Raw genomic sequence first — 18675 nt, 5'->3', positions numbered from 1 at the left:
TCACCCGGCCTCACGGGGCTGACTCCCCACTCCAGGGGAGGGAAAGTTTCTGATTTCTATCTGACCCCAACTCCCAGCTGTACGCTCCCTGAAGGGAAGATGTCGGGTTGCTTCTTTTCTCCCCAGACCCCAGCACGGTGCCTGGCCCATAACTCGTGCTCGGACACCTAGCTCATGAATAAATGAATGAATGAATGAATGAATGAATGAATGAAAGGACAAATGAACAAATGAAGAGGCAAGGAAGGAGGGAGAGAGGGGAAGACAGGAGAGCCGGGCTGCTGGCTCCTTGCCCCCACCTGCCCCAGCGATGCCGCCCCGCCCCCCTGCCCTCCCCGCAGTCTCCTCCCCACAGAGCCCAGCCCAGCTCTGGCCCCAACTCTGCTGGGTGGGAGGGGCGCAGGCAAGGCCACGGTGGGAATACAAAACCCAGGGCTGTGGGGAATCTGGCACACAACTTCCACAGGCGAATCAAGGCCCCCAGATGCTGACGTCATGCTCAGAACCGCTGACCCCAGGGAGCAGCTGGGCTCCAGGGGCCCCGCAGGCGATGGTAAACAGGCATCCACCCGCCGCACGGGCAAACACAGGCCTGCACGAATGCAGCCCCTCTCTGTGGAACCCTCTCGGCTCCAGCTGCTGCTGGAGAATGCTGGACTGGCTGGTGGGGGCGGACAGAGCTTGGCAGGGGCACCCTGGGGTCACACTGTCCTTCCCTGGTCTCCTCCTGGCTGTGCAGCCTGTGGCCCACCAGCCTGGCCTCCCCAGGTGACTGCCCCAAGGCGGAGGATAGCATGCAGCTGCCTCATGGCCTGGCACACGCCAGAGCAGGCCTGAGCTCTGTCTCGGGGACAACAGCGCAGGTTCTGGGGAAGGGACCCCACCCCCACCCCTATAGAGGGCCCAGCACCCAGGGCCTGAGGCCTTAGCCGGCCCCACCTTTCCACAGACCCGGCCACCGCCCTAAGAGTAAGCACTCACCCCACAGCAAGTGTTAAGGACCTCCAGCCGCGTCCGCACCCCTCACACCTCCTCCTGTGACGACCCCAAGGCAAACCCCCCAAGCCTCACCCCGTCCCTCCTGGACATCATCACTGCCACTTGGGGCCAGGCACTGGGGCTAGAACCCCTGCCAGCGAGTGGGGGCCATCCCACTGGAAGTGGGCTTCGGTGGCTGGGGTGGGGGCCGAGTCAGTCTTTCCTGGGACCCTAAGGCCAGAAGAAGCCCTTCATGAACCCAGGGTAGAGACCACCAGGGCCCCACATTGCTAGGCATGAAGTCTGGGCTAGGAGCTTCATAGGGACCACACCAGAGTGGGGCTCCCGAGGCGGGTACCGCTAGCACCCTGCCTTACAGAGGAGGACATCTGGAGCCCCAAAAGATCCAGGCGCTTGCTCTAGGTCAGCAGGCTGGGCGGAGAATCCCTGCCAGGAGCCCCACCTCCGGAGGACCCTCGGGCACAAGGGCTGGCCAGCTTAGCCAGCCCTGCGCACAGTCTCGATGGGCCCTGTCTCTGGGATCAAGACATTTCTCGGCCCTAACTCCAGGGCAGCCTGGCTGGCTGGGGAGGTGGCCACCAACAGGTCCCCAGCTACCCGAGGACACGCAGTGGGGCCAGCCACACTGAGGGCAGGGCTTACGCCCCTTCCCCTGGCCCCGCCCCTGTCACACATGCCCCGCCCAGCACGAACTTGCCACCGCCACCTATGCCCCTGTCCCAGCTGGGCGGGCAGAGAGGGCTGCGCCCTACGAAACCCAAGGGCCTCATCCTCCCTGCACCAGGGCCCCTGCTTCCTGACAACTGCCATGGCGCAAGGCCCCCATGGGCGGTCAGCTGCTGCCAGGCCCACCTCCCTGTCCCTCAACACCCGCCGTTTTGGGTCCCGCGGGACGTCATGTCTTTCACTCCGCTCATTTGGAAGTAAGTACAGACACAACCTGCCCATCTTTTGTGCACGGCCCTACCCTCCTCTCCTGCACTCGGGGTGCTCCCCACCGCTCTCACGAAGTGGGACCGCCACTGTATCCCCCTCTGCAGGCAGGGAAGCAGGGTCCCCAGAGACGAAGGCCTGGGGTCACCCAGCGGGCAACATGGCCTCAGCCACCAGGCCCCAGGCTGTGCGGAGCTGCATCTCGCTCCGCCTGGAGCCCTGGCAACAGGTGACATGGGAAGGTGGCAGCACCCCTCCCCACCACCTTAGACGCAGACTCGGTGCGCCTCCCAGGGGCTTTAGAGAGGAGGCCTCAGAGGAAACACAGGGGGGACCCAGGGAGCGTGTGGTCGCTGCTGATGGTCAGGGTCAGCCTGCAGCCCCCCACAGTCTCCAGGCGGGGAGGGAGTCCGATCCCCAAGCCCTCCAAGGCCTCTGCATGTGCCCTCAGTCTTCAGGGACCCCTCCAGCCCAGGAGCGGGGACATCTGTCCATGTCCCCCCATTTTGTAATGTAGTCCCATTCCCCGTTCCCCGCCAAGCTCAACCTCAGGTGGAGGGGACAGTTGACCCCACCGAGCAACAGGGGAAATGAGTCTCAGAGAGGCAGAGGGACTTTTGCAAGCCGTAGGTGGTAAAGCAAGGGCCCACAGACGGCGCATCGTCTAGAGGAAGTCGCTGTAGGCTGCCGCAGCCCCGGGGCCCACCTGGCTTACACTGGTGCTGGGGAGGCTTTGTATCGAAAAGTCTGGTCGCTGTCTCTGTGAGATCACGCGGTGTGTGGGGGGTGCACCTGTGTTCCCCCCACATCCACATACTCCAGTCTGCCTTCCTCCCCTACTCTCATACCTGCCCATGGCTGGCCCTTGAGCCAGGATGTGACAGTCCCTTGGCTCCTCATGCCCCTCAAGCCTACGGGGGCCGCCTCACTGCCTGCCTGCCCAGCTGGGCACCATCCCCTCCCGCGCACTGGCCGTGGCAGCTCAGGCCATTTCCATTTTAAACCTCCGAGGAAGCCCCGAACAGTCGCCCACAGAGTCAGCACCAGCTGACAGGTGATGTTCGTGCCTCTCCTTCTGGGGCTGGCAGAAAGACAGGCAGTTGGCTTTCACTCCAGAAACAGCCTGGAGCCCCCGAGTGTGGCCACCTTCTCCACGGCTGCTGGGCAGAGAGGGGCCGCTCCAGCCCACATCCCTCTGCCAGTGGCCTCCTGCATCCTGCGGGGCTCTGCGCCCCAGGCCGGCAGCCTGCTCCCCAATTCCTAAGCTACCTGGGGTGGCAGACGAGCCGGGCTGGCCTCTGTGCCTCCTGAGGAGGCAGGGGCCAGGGTGGGGCAGGACAGGGAAGGACCCAGCCATCCCAGCCCTCTGCCCCCAGCCTCGGCTTATTTATTCATTCACATCAGGACTCTGGCTTCGGCCCCTCAGGGGCCTGGCACACCTCAGCTGGACTGTGTTCTCTTAAAACCACACACCCGAGAGAGCCTGGAAGCCCTTAGGCTTGGGAAGCCTGGGGCAGCCCCCTGATAGCCCAGCTCCACAACTTTCTCCACCTCGAAGAGCTCTGATCAGCCTGGTTCCCCGCAGCTGGGCAACAACACTCGCCAGCCTTCCGCCCCTGGGCCTCCAGCCCCGGAGAGGAGGGGCCGCGCCCGGCAACCAGCTTGAGGTGGGGGGGACTCCTCTGCCCCCGGCCTCCAGCCCGGCTGCCCCCCACCCCGTTCCACCCGCTAGGTGCACCGCCCAGGCCCCCGGCCCCACACACGGTTGACAGTCCACAGCGCGCATAGGGAGGGAAGTTGGAGGCTGCTTATGCCCCCCTTGAAGTCGTTTTAAAAATAAAACCTCGCTCCAGCCGTGACTCACGCGGATGGTGGGGACGGGAGCGAGGCGCCCCGGCCGGCCGGCTGCCTCTCTCCGCGCACCCCTAACACTCCGGTTCCCGGGTGCGGGGCCAGGGCCGGAACCGGCCAGCCCAGCCTGGCGCCCCCACCCCTCGCTGCGAGCCGGGCCACCTCCCCGGGGGCGCAACGAGGACTCGGGCTGGGGCTCCGATCGAGCCCCCGCCCTTTCCAGCCCCTGCTCGGGAGAGTGGAGCCGCCGGCCGTGCACCCCGCGCCTCCCCGCGGCGGGGCCAGCGCCGCGGGCGCTCGGCTGTCGACCCGGGCCCCCCACCTCAAATCCCAAAGGCTGCGCGGGCCCCGCGGCGCCCGGGAAAAACAGGGTGGCCCGACCCCGCCGCGCCTCCGCGCACTCCCGGCCCCCGCCCCGCCGGCCCCGGAGCCCCGTCCCGCACGCGCGGCCCCCGGCCCCCGGCCCCCGCCCCATGCATCCTTCCTTACCTGCGCAGCGGCCAGGGAGGCGGGTCTCCTCGGGAAACTTTGCGGCGACGGCTGAAGCCTCAGGGGTTATTCCAAGGAGCGGGCGGGAACCCGAGCCGGAGGGCGCCCAGGGGGGCCCGCGAGAGGAGCCCCCGGCGCGCGGCGGAGCGCGGTGGCGGGCCCGGGGCGGGGGGCGCGCGGCGGCGCATCTGCCCAGCTCGGGCGCCCGGCGGAGCCGCGGGGGGCGTGCGCGAGGTGCGCCCGGCGGCCGGGGTGCGTGTGCCCGGGTGGGTGCGCTCGGCGGGGCGAGGGCCGGCAGCGGTGCTTGCGCGAGTGGCGGCGGCGAGCAGGGCGCGGGGAACCAGGCTGTGCGGCCGCCTCTCCCCTCGCGGCGGCGGCGGCGGCGGCGGGGGCTGTGCGTGAGAGCGCGGAGCGGGGAGGGAGGGAGGGGAGGAGGGGGAGGCAGCAGGCGAGGGGGGGTGGGGGGAGGGCGGGGAGGAGGCGACGGGGGCGGGGGCGCCGCGCTGCGCACTGGCCGGCGGGACCCGGCGCGGGAGGCTACGCCGCCGCGCGGGGACTCGGGCCCAGCCGGGAAGAAACGGCCTCCGCGTCCTCCTCCCCCTGCCCTCGGCTAAAATGGCTAGGGGCGGGGAGGGGGGTGGGGGTGGGAGGAGGTTGGGGAGCTAACCCGCCGGCGGCGAAGAGGGAGGTTTCCAAAGCCAGCCTCCAGCTTCGGGCCTGTGGGGAGAAAGAAAGGGGTTCTCCCTCACGTGCTGCCTCCCCTTACACAGCTCCTCTCTGCACCCACTCATTCATCCATCGTTCCAGCCATTCATTCATTCATTCGTTCACTCATTCATGTCCACCGGTGCATTCATTCACAAACAGGTACCCACCACCTACTCCTTGAGCCAAGGTATCCGCTTCCTCCCTTCCCCTTCCGCATGGGGACCTCCTCACCTGCCTTGCTCTAAACATCTGATCCGTTCCCGGTGGGGTGCTCCACGCAGCTGCCCAAGTGGGGCACGCCCCAGTCCGACCCCAGCCCCGCCCTTCGCCTCACTGGCCGCTTGTGACCTTGAGCAAGTTTCTTAACCTCTCCCAGCCTCAGTGTCCTCTGTTGTAAAATGGGAGCATTAACAACCTACCTCCAAGACTTCCTGTGAGGCTTGAAGGAGACCTGGAATGGGAAGCAGAGGAGGGCAGTGCCTGGCGCTCATTAGGGGCTCTGGAAATGTCTGCACCTGTTGTGTGCGGGGGTCTGATGTGGGTGTGGGGTGGGGCACCAGACCTTCCTCCTCTTAGTCTAGAAGTCCCAGGGCTCTCGGCATTCTGTAGGATACCAGGGAACTCTTCATCACCAGCCTCAGGCCTGGTCAGACCTTGTCACCAAGCCCCACCACCCCATCCTGCCATCCGTTTCCCTGGAGGGTTGCTGAGTGAGCCCCTGCCTCTGCCTAGACACCCCCTCCTTCAAGGCCCCACTGCTGGCAGGTCCCAGCTGCCCAGATTTCCCACAGTCTGGCCTGGACCCCTCCCCCAACACCCATCACCCTGTCTCCTACCCACTGTCCCAGGGGAGGCCCCTGTGAGATGCTTCTGGGGGCCACATCACACTTTTTGCTGTCCTTCCAGGTCCAGCCCAGCTACCCCTCCTCTTTGATGCCTTCCAGATTTCCCCCCGGGGGGGGGGGGGTGTCTCAGTAACGGATACAGCCCCTCCCCCCCACCTCCTGTGCTCTCCCCTCCCCTCCCCCTCTCCCCACCCCAGCCCAGGAGCACACTGAGGCCTTGTCTGAGGCCTCAGGTGAGCACCCCTGCCTTCTGGCCTCTCCCGCCTCACCTCTCCCTCCTAGTTTCCCTCCCCTTAACTCCCTCTCTTCCTTCTACGGCTTTCTGCTCAATTCACCAAACAGCTATTTTTTTCTCCCAATTTTTATTTATTGCCCAAACAACATTAAACCAACAATAAAGGAAAGAAAAATCACCCACAATGCCACCGCCCTGTGGCGTCAACAGCCCCATTCCTCTGCTCCCTTCCAGGCCTGTCCACACACCAGCGGCTGTAATCTGTACAGAGCTGTGGTTCCTACTCCGCCTCCCTAAACCCCCAGATGGACGTGGAGGAGCCCCCCAGGGGCTCCATCCGGGCGCGACGCACGTTGCTCAGGAAGTGGGTGCTGTGTCTCCCCCCTCTTCTAAATGGAACCCTTTGTAGGAGGGGCCCCTTTCCACTCGGTGCCTCAGAGTGGAATGGATGGGCTGTCTTTAGCTCTGTCTGTTGCCGTCAGATATCCAAATACCTGCTTCATAATTGTGGTTTTAATGGCTGCATGGTATTCCACCCAGCCAACGGACCGGCTCATGCCCGGTGATGAGCACGGTTCAGGGAATGCTATTGGAGGTCCACTGTGTGCCGGGCACTTCTGAAGCACCAAAGACCAAAAGCGAGTGGCCCTGCTGGATCCTACCCCCCCCCCCCGCCCCCCCTCCCCACCAAGCTGGAAACACAGCAGGAGGGCTGGTCCCCCACGCCCCCACACACACCCAGAGTGATGGCTTAGGAGGACTTTGGGGAAACAGGCTTTGTGACCACATGACCCCACAACACGGGGCCAAGTCAGCCGTGACATCCAAGGACAGCTTCCCCGAGGAGATGGCTCTTGAGCTAGGTCTTGGAGGGTCAGGGGGAATGTTCTCATTCCACCTTTGTTCCTGGGGGCTATGACATAAAAGGGCCCGAGGTTTGGAGATCAGGAGTTCTTGGTGGGAGCCGGGGAGAAGGGGCTGGGGGCTGTGGAAGATGACGGGAGTGATGTCATCCAGACTGGGGGAGGGGGGTAAAGGGCTTTGAAGGAGACTGGGGAGTCCGGCCTTGATCTTGAAAGGAATAGGGTGCCAGGGAGGGAGTGTGACTACAATCCCTTGGATCCCTTGTGCATTCAGCAGATGCTTCCCAAGCACACACACCCCCTCTGCTCCCCTGAGTAGAGTAGCGGGGCTCCCTGAGGGCACAGTGGGTGGTGCCGGGGATGGGGTCCTAGCCCCAGGGACTGAACTTGCTTAGAACCCTGAGCTCTCAGACATGCAGTGCTTGGCGGGAGGCAACACCAGTCACCCAGGGACGATTTGTGGCTTCAACCTTGGGCTCGCCAAGCCCCAGCTGCTCTGCTCCCAGGATGGCAATAACCCAGGCACAGTCTGCAGCCAGGTGCGGCGGGCCCCACCACCGGGCAGCCAAGGTCACCGAGGCCCTGCCACCTGCCTGTCCCCTCCGGAGTCCTGACATCAGCAGCCTGCTTGCCACCTCACCCCTTACCCACTGGCCACCCTGGGCCTTCTCCCTGTTGCTCACTTTTCTTGTCTTGGTGGGGTCCTCCCAGACCTCCGCAGGCTAGTGTGACAGGGGATGAGGTCACCCTCTACGCCGTGAAACTGTGGCAACAGGACTCAGCATGGTCAGACCCTTGTCATCCAAGGATGTACAGCGCTTGGCCCTGTTTGGGTCTCTTCTGGGCTGGGGGTGGGGGAAGGGTGGACCTAACTCCTGTGGGGGACAGAGTGGCCCCTCTGGTGGTCAGGGGCCATCACCAGGCACCCCTTCACCCGAGGCTTTGTCTTGGCTGTCCAGGAATGAAGGCCCACGGGGTGGTGGTCAGGGGACAGCGCACTCAGAGGGCGAGAACAGATGTTCAAAGGGCATGCCCTTGGACGTCAGCCAGACACCTGAGAGACAGAAGTTCAGCTTCCCCCACAGGCCGCAACTTGGGTGGCATTTTCAGGGAGGGGAGGACCCCTCTGGCCCCAAACGTGAGCAAGAGGGCCACCTGCTGGAGTTTCCGCGCCCCCTTTCTCAGACTGGAATCCACCCCCCTCCCCCCACCGCAACCATGTCCTGAGGTTCTTGGTCTTGGACATCACTACCCTCCAAGATCCCCACAGTCCTCTCGGTCTGGGGGCACCAGAGTGGGGTGGGGCAGAGAATCAGTCCCCGAAAACCTGTCCTCCCTGTCCCCCAGACCCTGGCCCCCCAGGTGACACCCCAAGAGCCACAGGCGCGTGGCCCGGGGACTGGCTGGCCCCGCAGACCTGTCCGAACGGACCATCCCTCACCAGGAAGTTCCGCCAGCTTCTTGGACTTCTGTGATCCATGTCCTGATGCCCCTAGAATCCCTGTCACCACCGTGTGCTAAACCTTCCCATCCTGCACTGCACAAAAGGTTGAGGCGCCCCCCCACACACGTGTACAGGACTAAGGCAGTGCACCCCAGCCCAGAAACTCAGGTTGAGTAAGGAGGGGGCAAGGCCCCTAGTCCTTGGGGAAGTCCCTGAGAGGGCGCCAGGGAGTGGGGACAGCGGAGACAAAGCCAGGGGGACAAAGCCTCCAATTCCCCCAGGGTAGCAATGGGAGCAGGTGGGGCCAAGGAAAGTTCTGGAAAAGCCAAGGTCAGGGCAGGAACTCCCCTCTCCAGGCCTTATTTCCCTGCGATTTGCTGCCATTCCGGGGCCAAGCCAGCAGCTCCTCACCCCTCAGTCCTGGGTCTGAGGGTCCTGTCCTCTGAGAGGCCTCCCTGAGCACCCCCTTCCCTGGTGAAGTCGCCTTGTTCTCTCCAGTCCCTCGATTTCTCCGTGGGGGGCGCGTGGCCCCATTTGTGCTTACATGGGATGTGTGGGTCTGGGTCCTTGGACACTGACATCCCTGCAGGGGCTAGTGGGTGCGGGCTGGTGGCCTGTTCGCTTCTCGAAGAATGTGCGATAACACGAGCCCGCGTTCGGTGGTGCGGGTTTTATAAGCGTCTGCGCCCCCTCCCCGGCCGACCCTGAGCAGCTGGAGGACGTGGCCTGGGCCCACAGTCCCTGCCTGTCCCAGCACCTGCGGGCCGAGGTGGCTCCGGGGAGAGCAGGCAGGTGTTGTTGAGCGACTGAGTGCGTGTGCCGGCGACTAAGCCTCAGGCTAACTGAGAACCCCCCAGTAAGGCGATGGTGACAGAGCCGCCTAAGGCCACCTGTGATCCCTCAAACTGGCAACTGCCCCTGAGATGATGGTTCCAGGGGTTACCAGAGGGGGCCAGACCACTTTCCTCTTCCAGCCCACTGGACAGAGGCGAGAAGGGGGGCGAGCTCGCCCGCCCTCCCCAGCCTTGGCAGGCGTGTGGGGAGGCTTGTCTCTGATGAGCTACTCTCCTTGGGGAGTCTCCTCTTCTCCCCACAAATGACATCACTGCCCCCCACCCCTCATCTGTGCCACACACCCGGGGAGGGGGCTACCTCTCCTTCTTCCTCCCTCCCCCCACCCAGCCATTATTCCCAGCAGAGGTAACATCTTCTATGGTGATTTGAGCAATTCTTGACTCTGGCTATCATTCACCTGTTACACACATCCCAAGTTCGGGAAGGGAGAAGCGGACTGTGTCTTGAAGGATAGTCCAGGTGGAGAGAACGACATGCGCCAAGGCGTGGGGAGTAGATGGTGGCAGGGGTAGGGGGCAGAGGGTGTGGAGGGGGAGGCAGAAGTGAGGCTGGAAGGGCAGGAAGGCTGATGAGGAAGGAAGTTGTGGGAGCAAAGGGAAGGCCCATGCCCAAGACTCAGGGGAGCCAGAGGGCCTGAGGAGGGAGAAGGGGAGGGCAGGGTGGAGGCTAGAGGGGTGGGAGAGCCCCCAGCTAGGGTGATTGGAGCCTCAGACACTCCTGGTGGGATCATTGCCTCCAGTGACACCCCTACCCCATCACTGCATCTCTCCTGACTCCTTTTCTGGGGCCGCAAACTCTGTCTTCCTCTTCACCCCCCTTCTCCCACCCCCTGGCTCAGTCCAAGTTTACCGCCTCTGTCTACTCTGCCGCAGCACAGGGGCTCCTGGGCCAGCTCTGCAGACCACCTCCCCAGGGGCTCACACAGCTCCTGACCCCTTCCTCTCAGGTCCCCCCGTCCCTCCAGCGGGCTCCAGCACCTCAGAGCAACTCAAGCCACTAAAGATAGTGGGGGTGGGGGGAGTGCCAGTGGGAGTGTGCACATGGTGTGTCCTGAGCTCGGGGTCCCCCTCCCCGAGTCCTGATGGTCCAGGGCCCCCCCCACCTGCTACGCAAAGGTGCAGCCAGGCCTGGCAGGTTCTGAGCTAAGTATACTGCTGAGATGGGGTGCTGGGAGGAGCCGGAGAGGGGAGAGGGGGGGAAGGGGGGAGGGCACCGGCCATGGGCTGGGGGGGAGGGGGGCGTCGTTGCCCAGCAACCACCACGCGGCAAGGAGGGATTCTTAAAGAGCTGAGCAGAAAGGCTGAGCTTTGGAGGGGCTGAGGCGCAGTCTCGCATACCAATGGCTGCTGCTGCCAGCCTCCTCCCCTTCCCTCCTCCTCCCCTCCCTCCTAGGAGAGGAGCCCCAGCTGGGAGAGCAGGAGGATGGAGAGGAGGGGCGCTTAGCCCAGGGCAGGCTTGGGGCAGCCAGGGCCAGAGCCAGGCTGGAGTCCTATCCTGTCCCCACATCACGGGGGCCTGGGGGTGGGGGAGAATGGCCACCCTGAGGCCCACAGGCGGGGGGCACCCTGGGCTGCCCGACCCTCGGGGTCTGGGATGGGAGGGAGCTAGGACTCCTCCCCCCGGCCCCACCCGGCCCGCTGGTGGCCTCCTGGTGCTCCTGCATAAGGCGGAGAAGTTCTAGAGCCCTCTGGGGGCGCCTGGGTGGCTCAGTCGGTTAAGCATCTGCCTTCAGCTCAGGTCGTGATCTCGGAGTCTTGGGATCGAGTCCCACATGGGGCTTCTTGCTCAGCGGGGAGCCTGCTTCTACCTCTGCCTTCAGCTCCCCCCACTTATGCGCACTCTCTCTCTCTGACAAATAAATAAATAAAATCTTAAAAAAAAAAACTGCCTTCTCTTGGCTGTGACCTTGAATGAGCTACCTCCCTGGCCTTGTGTCCTGAGAGTCACACAGATAGCAGAGGAAGCAGATCAGGCTGTGTCTGGTGGGTAGAGTTTCTGAGGAAGTCCCTCCTGGTGTCTAACTCGAATTCTCCACGCAGCAAGTGCTGGCTGCCTCTCTGCCTCTCTTCTGAGACGGGAATGTCTGTCTGGCCTCAGTCCAGCACCTAATATTCTAGAAGCAACAAGGGTAAGGATTCAGCTGTGAGATCTTCTGCCGGTTCCTTTCCTTCTAGGGTCCCAGTTTTCCATCTGCACCTGGAGGGGCTGGGCTAGGCCAGGATGCCTTGCCAGGGTCCACGGAGGGGCCTCTGGATTTCTGCTTCCCTCTCAGACATCATGGGGAGAGCTCCCTTCCTGCTTCCCGCAGTGGTGGAAGGTGGGGGGGGGGGTCAGGAGAGTGGGGGACCGGATTGTGCCACATTTGGAAGCCGATCCCATGCCCAATCCAATCCTGTCTCTCCTGGTCCTCTGAGTCTCTGAGTAGTCTCTGTGGGTCAGCGTTACCTCTCCTGTCCTCTGTCCACCCATCCTCGGCCACCACCGTCCTCCCTACTCCCTCCCCGCTCCTGCCTCCCAGTCCACCCACTCCGGTCTTCTCCCCCTCAGCTCTGAGGAGGCTTTTTCTCAAGTGCAGTCCCAGCCCTGCTGCTTCCCACTCCAGCACCTGCCAGGGCTCCCCACCCTGGGAGACCGGATCACAGCCCCCTGGGTTGGGCTGACCCTCTGCCCTCAGCTTGATCACACTCCCCTCTCCAGAACTACCTCCCTCCCTAACACTCAGAGCTCATTCATCCCTCCAGACTTTGTGACCAGGGGGCAAATCAATGTCTGTTGCAGGAGTGAATGGTATAGTAAGAGTAGGTCTTTGGTGCCAGGCCTATGCTGGCTTCTGGGGCCCTAGAATGAACAATGCACGCTAGGTCCGCTCCCATTGGCTGCCATGCTGGTACTAAAACCAGTAAACAAATTCCTAGACAAGATCCTGCTGATGGGACCAAGGTGTGGTCTTCAAAATAAACAAGGTGAGAAGAGGAACAGGGCAGGAGACACTCTCATTGGGTGGGTCAGAGGAGGTGCCGTTGTCATGGAGACCTGAAAGCTGAGAAGAGGCCGGTCTGGAAAGAGCTGGAAGGGTGTGCCAGGTAGAGGGAGCAGTATATGCAAAGGCCCTGGGTCATAAAAGAACCAGATCCACTCAAGGAAGAGAAGAGAGGCCAGGACACTGAGGGGGAGCAGAGCGTGGTATGCGGCCGTGCATTCGTGGAGAGGAATATGGATTTTATTCTAAGTGTCATAGGAAGCTATTTGAGAGTTTTAAGCAGGAAAGTGACATGATCTAATTTATATTTTAAAGCGATCATCTGAACAACCACTTCGGAGAGCAATTTGGCAATAACTAGTAAAGTTAAAGATGTGCGTATTTCACAACCCCCACAACCCCCCACCCCCAGCGTATGTGTGCGGGAGACAGGCTGAAGCACGTGGGTTTGGGGGGTGTACAAGATGCTCCCCGGGACAAAACCGGGCCTTCCTGGCTGATGGTCAGAGGGAAGACAGCTGGAGGAGGCGGGCCAGCCCCAGTCTGGCATATTACACAGCAGTGAAGACAGACCATGCAGCCCTGGGAACTCGGGCAGCCCATCCCAGGCGCTCCCCTTTATAGATAAAATGAACAGACCAAGGTCATAGCTTGCTGAGGGGCCTACAAAGGAAAACTCTAAAGAAAATACACGCCAAATTCAAGGTAGCAGGTTCCTCCATAGGTGGGGGGAGGGTTTGCCCTCCTCTGTGAGGTCCTGTGTGTGGGGCTTGGGGTGAGGGGTAGGGCGTGGGCTGGGTGCACATCCGGGCAACCGTGCATGTGCCGCATAGCTTTCGTGCATATGAGGTCAGTAGAAAAAGGGCGCCTGGGTGGCTCAGTTGGTTAAGCGTCTGACTCTTGGTTTCCAGCTTAGGTCATGATCTCAGGGGAGTTCAGAGTTTTAAGATTCTCCCTCTCCCTCCACACCCCACCCCCTACAGGGGGCACGTTGCTTGTGCCCCTGTGCTCGTGATCTCTCTCTCTCTTTCTCTCCCCCTAAAATAAATAAATACATCTTGAAAAAAAAGAAATAGAAAAGGATCAGTTGCTGGAGGGTGAGAGGCAGCGGACCAGTTGGCCAACACTCTCTTTTCTTCTCCAAGCTCATGGTTTATGTTCTGCTCCAATACACCCGGGTTTTCTCCTCCAGGAAGAAAACTGACGCTCAGAGAGGGCAAGGGCCTGCCTGGGGTCACCCAGCAAGCTGGGGATGAAGGAAGCTATGACCCTGAGGCCCCTTCCACTGGGGCTGAGCAGGGAGGTCAAGGCTGCCTTGGGGACCTCCTCACACCCCTCCCAGCCACAGAGGAGGGGCCTCCTGCTTCTCGCCGACCCGGGACATTTTCTCCTGCTGTCCACTTGTCCGCTCTCCCACCCGCCAGGGCTGCCTCGGCCCCAGCCCCTCATTCCTGCGGAGAAGGAGACTGCACCCGGCTGGCTGGGGCCCAAGCCGTCTCCTGGTAATTGGGTTTCAGGGATGCTCATGGTTATGCTAATGGCGCGGCTGGGAGCGCCAGCCCCCTGGCTCCTGGGGGAGGGGAGGCCCCGAGCAGCCGGGGGTCCCCCCAGTGCTGCAGCCTTCAGCAGCCCTAACTTGGAAATCAGAGCGATTCAAACCCCGGCTCCCCCGACCCCCCAGCTCCGTGACCTTGGGCAAGTCCTAACACCTTGCCCTGACTCTCTTTCCTCATCTGTAAAGTGGGAAAAATAACAGGGCCCTCTCTTTAGGCTCTGGGGCGAGGGAAAGTTGAAAGGATCCACTGGAAACACTTGGCCCAGTGCCTGGCCCAGAAAATTTGCTCGATAAATGCGTTATTAACTATTTTTTGTTTTTCTTTAAAGAGGTCCTGCAGGAGAGTATGGGCAGGGGCTAAAGCCCGTACTCTGCACGATGAGCTAATGGGTGACTCATTTTCTTTTGCTTTTTGTTTATGTATATCATCCAATTTGGGGCATTCGACATGAATTTCTTGTATAACAAAAATACCAATAAGTAGAAGTCGCCTGGGGACAGGGCATGGAGAATGGGTGTTGAGGGACATTGAGGCTCCAAGGACTTGGGGTCCAGCTTGGGAACAGATGTCTGGGAAGTCGGATCTTAGTGGGGGTGGAGCCGAAGAAACCCAGGCAGGAGGGGACTCTCCTGCAGCCAGGGCACCTGCTTAGAGCTTGAATAACCAACTGGATGGCTTTTTCTTTTCTTTTTTTATTTTTTTTTTTCTGGGTGGCTTTTGTAGGCAGAGGTGTCGGGGAGGGCCCCCTGGGGTAGACTGGGGGCTCTGGAACCAAGGATGGGAGGCAGGAGATGTGGGGCAGGACTGGGGGAGGCCCTTCCATGGCAAAGGGAGGCTGATACAGGGCCAGTGGGAAAGGGAGACCCTGGAAGGGGGATCCCGGCTGGGTACAGCTCCCAACAAATTTAGGGAATCACAGCGCTCCTCTCAGAGAAGACGGAGTGGGGACTCAGTCCTGAGGGCAGACAGGCTAGATCTGGCTGAGTGGGAAGCTTAGTGGCCCAGGTTCCTGGCAGGCCAAGAGGATTCAAACCCTCTCTCCACCACTTTAATCTGTGTGGCCTTGGGCCCCAGACTTACCTGAGCCTCAGTTTCCCCATCTGTGAAAGGAGCTACAGGATCCCCACAGCTCTCCCTAGGAGGCTGGTGAGCAAACCTTGGTAGGAAGAAGCTGCTGTTAAGATTATTAATCCAGGGGCGCCTGGGCGGCTCAGTGGGTTAAGCCTCTGCCTTCAGCTCAGGTCGCTCAGGCCATGATCTCAAGGTCCTGGGATCAAGCCCAACATCAAGCTCTCTGGTCAGCAGGGAGTCTGCTTCCCCCTCTCTCTCTCTAATAAATAAATAAAATCTTTAAAAAAAATATTAATCCAGCCCATCAGCAGGCTGACCCCCTTCTCCCTGGCTGACCAGGGACCCCAGCCCCTCATACCCACTGCCACTGTGGAGCCCTGAGAACCTAACAATTTTATAGGCTTTTTTTTTTTTTTTTGAAGATTTCATTTTTAAGTAATCTCTCCACCCAATGTGGGACTTGAATTTACAACCCCGAGATCAAGAGTCGAGCGCTCTTCCGACTGAGCCGGCCAGGCACCCGGTTTTATAGTGATTTTAAACTATATCATCTCTGCCCCACAAGAGCCCAAGACCCCGGGGGCCCAAGATCACAGCTGGGGGTTCAGGACCAGAACTTGCAAAGCACAAGAATGGTGGCTCCTCCGACTAAGAGCGGAGACCTTGAGCAGCTCACTTTGCCGCTCTGTGCCTCAGTTTCCCTATCTGTCCATAGGACGGGAAGGGGTGTGTGTCCACACGTCAGGCTCCTGCCTCCCAGCCTGGGGAAGGTCTAGGAAGCCTCACATCCCCCACCCCCAGGCAGCCCCACCTAAGAGGACAGTGACCTTGGCCTGGGGGACCAAGTCTGTCAAACACAGCAACTGCTTTCACAGCTTGAGATGCCTTTGAAGTCTCTTGTTTTATCTTCAAAAATTCAGCACATGTCACATTTTATTCCATCTGTGGGACATTTCTAATCTAAAGCGTGTTTTAAACAACTCACCCTCAAGTAACACGGATACCCAGCACAGGCCTTCAGGAAGTGGGGGCGGGTGACTGCTCTGTGTCCCAAGAACAAAGCCCGCTCCCCTAACCCTCCGGGCGGGGCTGGGGCTACCAGCGGTCTGGTCTGCCGGCACCAAGCACTGTGCCAGACTTTGGGGTGCGGGGGGCCATGGGGGCTCACACCCAGGCATGGGGCAGCTGCAACCGTAGGGATGGGACACACACAGGTATTGTGGGGTGCTCCAGGCCTGGGAGGGTCACCTCCATAATGCAGTCACCAGCAGGTCCCCTTCTTGTCCACTCTGAGCTGCTCTGGCCCCAGTTGGCTCTGACCTCCTCTCCCACTTCTCTCCCCCAACTCACTCTGCTTCAGCTACAAATGGTCTCCTCCCTCTGCCTCAGGACCTTTGCACAGGCCGTCCCCCCCCAGGGGGTGCCCCTCACAGCTGGCTCCTTATGTTCAGCAGATCCTTGACTCCTTCTAGATCACCCCCACCCCACCCCACCCTCACTTACTGGCCGGCCATTCTCTCCTCGCTTCCTAACCTCTGACACAAATGGTAATCTTTGTTCGAGTTCATTCTTGTTCTGTTGTTTCTCTGCCTCCTGGATAATGAGCTCTGTGCCCACAGCGCCTGGCCCAGCTGTGTCCCAGCGCCTGGCATAGAGTAGGGGCTGGATTTGTATTTGTCAGATGCTAGGAAGCTGAGATCTAGCCTTCTGAGGAAGGGGGAAGGGAGTGGGCCAGGCTGAGGGGCTGGGGTTTTGGGGGAGCAGCCTTCATTCCCCGAGGCTGGCCGGTGGCTGGCAGCCCTGCAGGCACTGAGGGCCAAGACAAGGCATTTGGAGCAGCGGCAGCGGCGGCCTCTGCACACCAGGGGGCTGTGACCAGCTCAAAGTCACCACTGTGCCCGCTCACCAGGGCTCTCCCCGGCCCAGTAACCTGCTCAGCGCTTTCCTCGCTTTCCTCGGGTCACTGGGTCTCCTCTCTGCAGCCCAGCCCCCGCACAACACCCGCTCCCCTCCTACACCCTAGCCTGGAGGATGTGTCAGGGACGAGCTGGGTGGCTCCTCTGTGGCCTCCTGCCACTGCCCTTGGACCAGCCCCATCACCTGCACACCCCCCACCCCTGGTCCTTCCTCCAGAGGGCCCCTCGGGTAGGCTCTTCCACAAGTCCTGATGTCCACAGAGCTGGGCAGACCCCAGGGTGGCCTCGCTGAGTGACTCTGGGCATAGCCCCTAACCCAGTGTAAATGGTTGGCAGTCAGCTGCTGTGCGTGGAGCTCAGGGCTGGGAGTTGGGGACAAGTATGAATGACACACACAGCACTGACCTGGGAGGTAAGGAGGCTGGAGGCAGTGATCTGTGGCCCGCAGGAGCCAAGGTGGGTAGCTGGGTGTGCCCCTCAAGGCTGGCTCTCAGGGTGGAGGGTGTACAGGGTCTCCTCTAAAGAGGCAGTAGCCCATGCAAAGGCCCTGGGGCTGGAGGAAATGGAGCCACTTTGAGGACCCGGAGTGTGGCCCATGGGGAGATGAGGGGAAGGGGAGGAGGAGAGGAGCCAGTGGGCCCCAGGCTGGGCCCCATTCTTTATCCTGAGAGCACAGGGGAGCTTTGGGAGGGTTTCATCAGGAAACCAGGATAAAACAGGAGATACTCAAATTTGCCTTATGAGAACACAGTGCTCTATGGCTCGGCTCTCTCATCTGTAAAATGGGTCAGTAACATGCCTTCCACACAGGGTAAGGGTTAAAGAAGTCAGAGCAAGGGGTCGCCTGGGTGGCTCAGTGGGTTAAAGCCTCTGCCTTTGGCTCAGGGCATGATCCCAGGACCCTGGGATTGAGCCCTGCATTGGGCTCTGTGCTCAGTGGGGAGCCCGCTTCCCCCACTCTCTCTGCCTGCCTCTCTGTAATGCCTCTCTGCCTACTTGTGATCTCTGTCAAATAAATAAATAAAATCTTTAAAAAAAAAAAAAAAAGAAGTCAGAGCAAGTCTGAGCTTACCAGGCCTAGGCCCCGGCACTTCTGCCATTGTGGGCCCTTTTTCTATCAAAATATATTAGAGGATCACTTAACCACATAAAACAATTAATAACAAACATAAAAAAATGTATGTTAGAAGCTGATTTTATGAGTTTGTTGGCATAAAGACAAAATGTATTAACGTTATATACTGAAAATAATTTCAGACTCAAAGTTCATTTACTCTTCTGATTTTGTTTTTAATATTTTTAAAGATTTATTTATTAGAGAGAGAGAGTGTGAGCTCGCACAGGAGGAGAAGTGGGAGAATCTGAGACAGACACACCAGTCGGCGGGGGCCGGACTTGGTCCCATGACCCTGAGATCCTGACCTGAGCAGAACCCAAGAGTAGGACATGGGACCAGCTGAGCCACCCAGGCACCCCTCACCCCTCCTCTTCAGATCTGAAATTACATTTTCATGGGTCCCTAAAAATATCATGGGCTCTGGCCCATGCCCGCTATGCACTGCCTGGCCCTCAAAGTGGGGGCCATTCTTTTCACTAGGGGCTGCCTGGCAGGGGCAGGAGGGGTGGGTGGCAGGGCGGGGGTGGTCAGAAGAAGAAGAGGTGTCTGTGTGCCTCAGAGCCTCCCTTTGGCCCCCCACCGGCCCCTCCCCAGCACCCAGCTCCAGTGCCCTGGCTCTGTCCATGCCAGCCCGCCCCTCCCCCCAGCCTGCAGAGCTCTTTCCCCAAGCCCTGCGGTTCCTCATTCTGCCCCAGGAAATGCTCAGACTCCTTAGGCCCCCGGCTGTGCCCCTCCCCTGCAGGCCTCTCCTTTTCTCTGAAGCTGTGCTATTGCCTCCCTCCTCCAGCCTCAGCCCAAATACCACCTCCTCCA

At 60.7% G+C, this 18675-nt stretch overlaps 2 protein-coding genes across 2 annotated transcripts in view; one reads left to right on the top strand and one right to left on the bottom strand.

Moving 5' to 3' along the window:
- Positions 1-4371, bottom strand: part of FLRT1 (fibronectin leucine rich transmembrane protein 1) — a 70177-nt gene extending 65806 nt beyond the window's left edge. Inside the window, exon 1 of the transcript XR_004385194.1 lies at positions 4273-4371. The gene's annotated coding sequence lies outside the window, so the exon portion shown is untranslated. The remainder of the gene's footprint in view (positions 1-4272) is intronic.
- Positions 1-18675, top strand: part of MACROD1 (mono-ADP ribosylhydrolase 1) — a 141493-nt gene that overhangs the window by 105099 nt on the left and 17719 nt on the right.

Source organism: Lontra canadensis, unplaced genomic scaffold (genome assembly GCF_010015895.1).
Source record: "Lontra canadensis isolate GAN:19392208 unplaced genomic scaffold, GSC_riverotter_1.0 scaffold66, whole genome shotgun sequence".
Taxonomy (NCBI): domain Eukaryota; kingdom Metazoa; phylum Chordata; class Mammalia; order Carnivora; family Mustelidae; genus Lontra; species Lontra canadensis.
The sequence above is the reverse complement of the archived record's forward strand: the minus strand, read 5'-3'. Positions and strand labels throughout refer to the sequence as shown.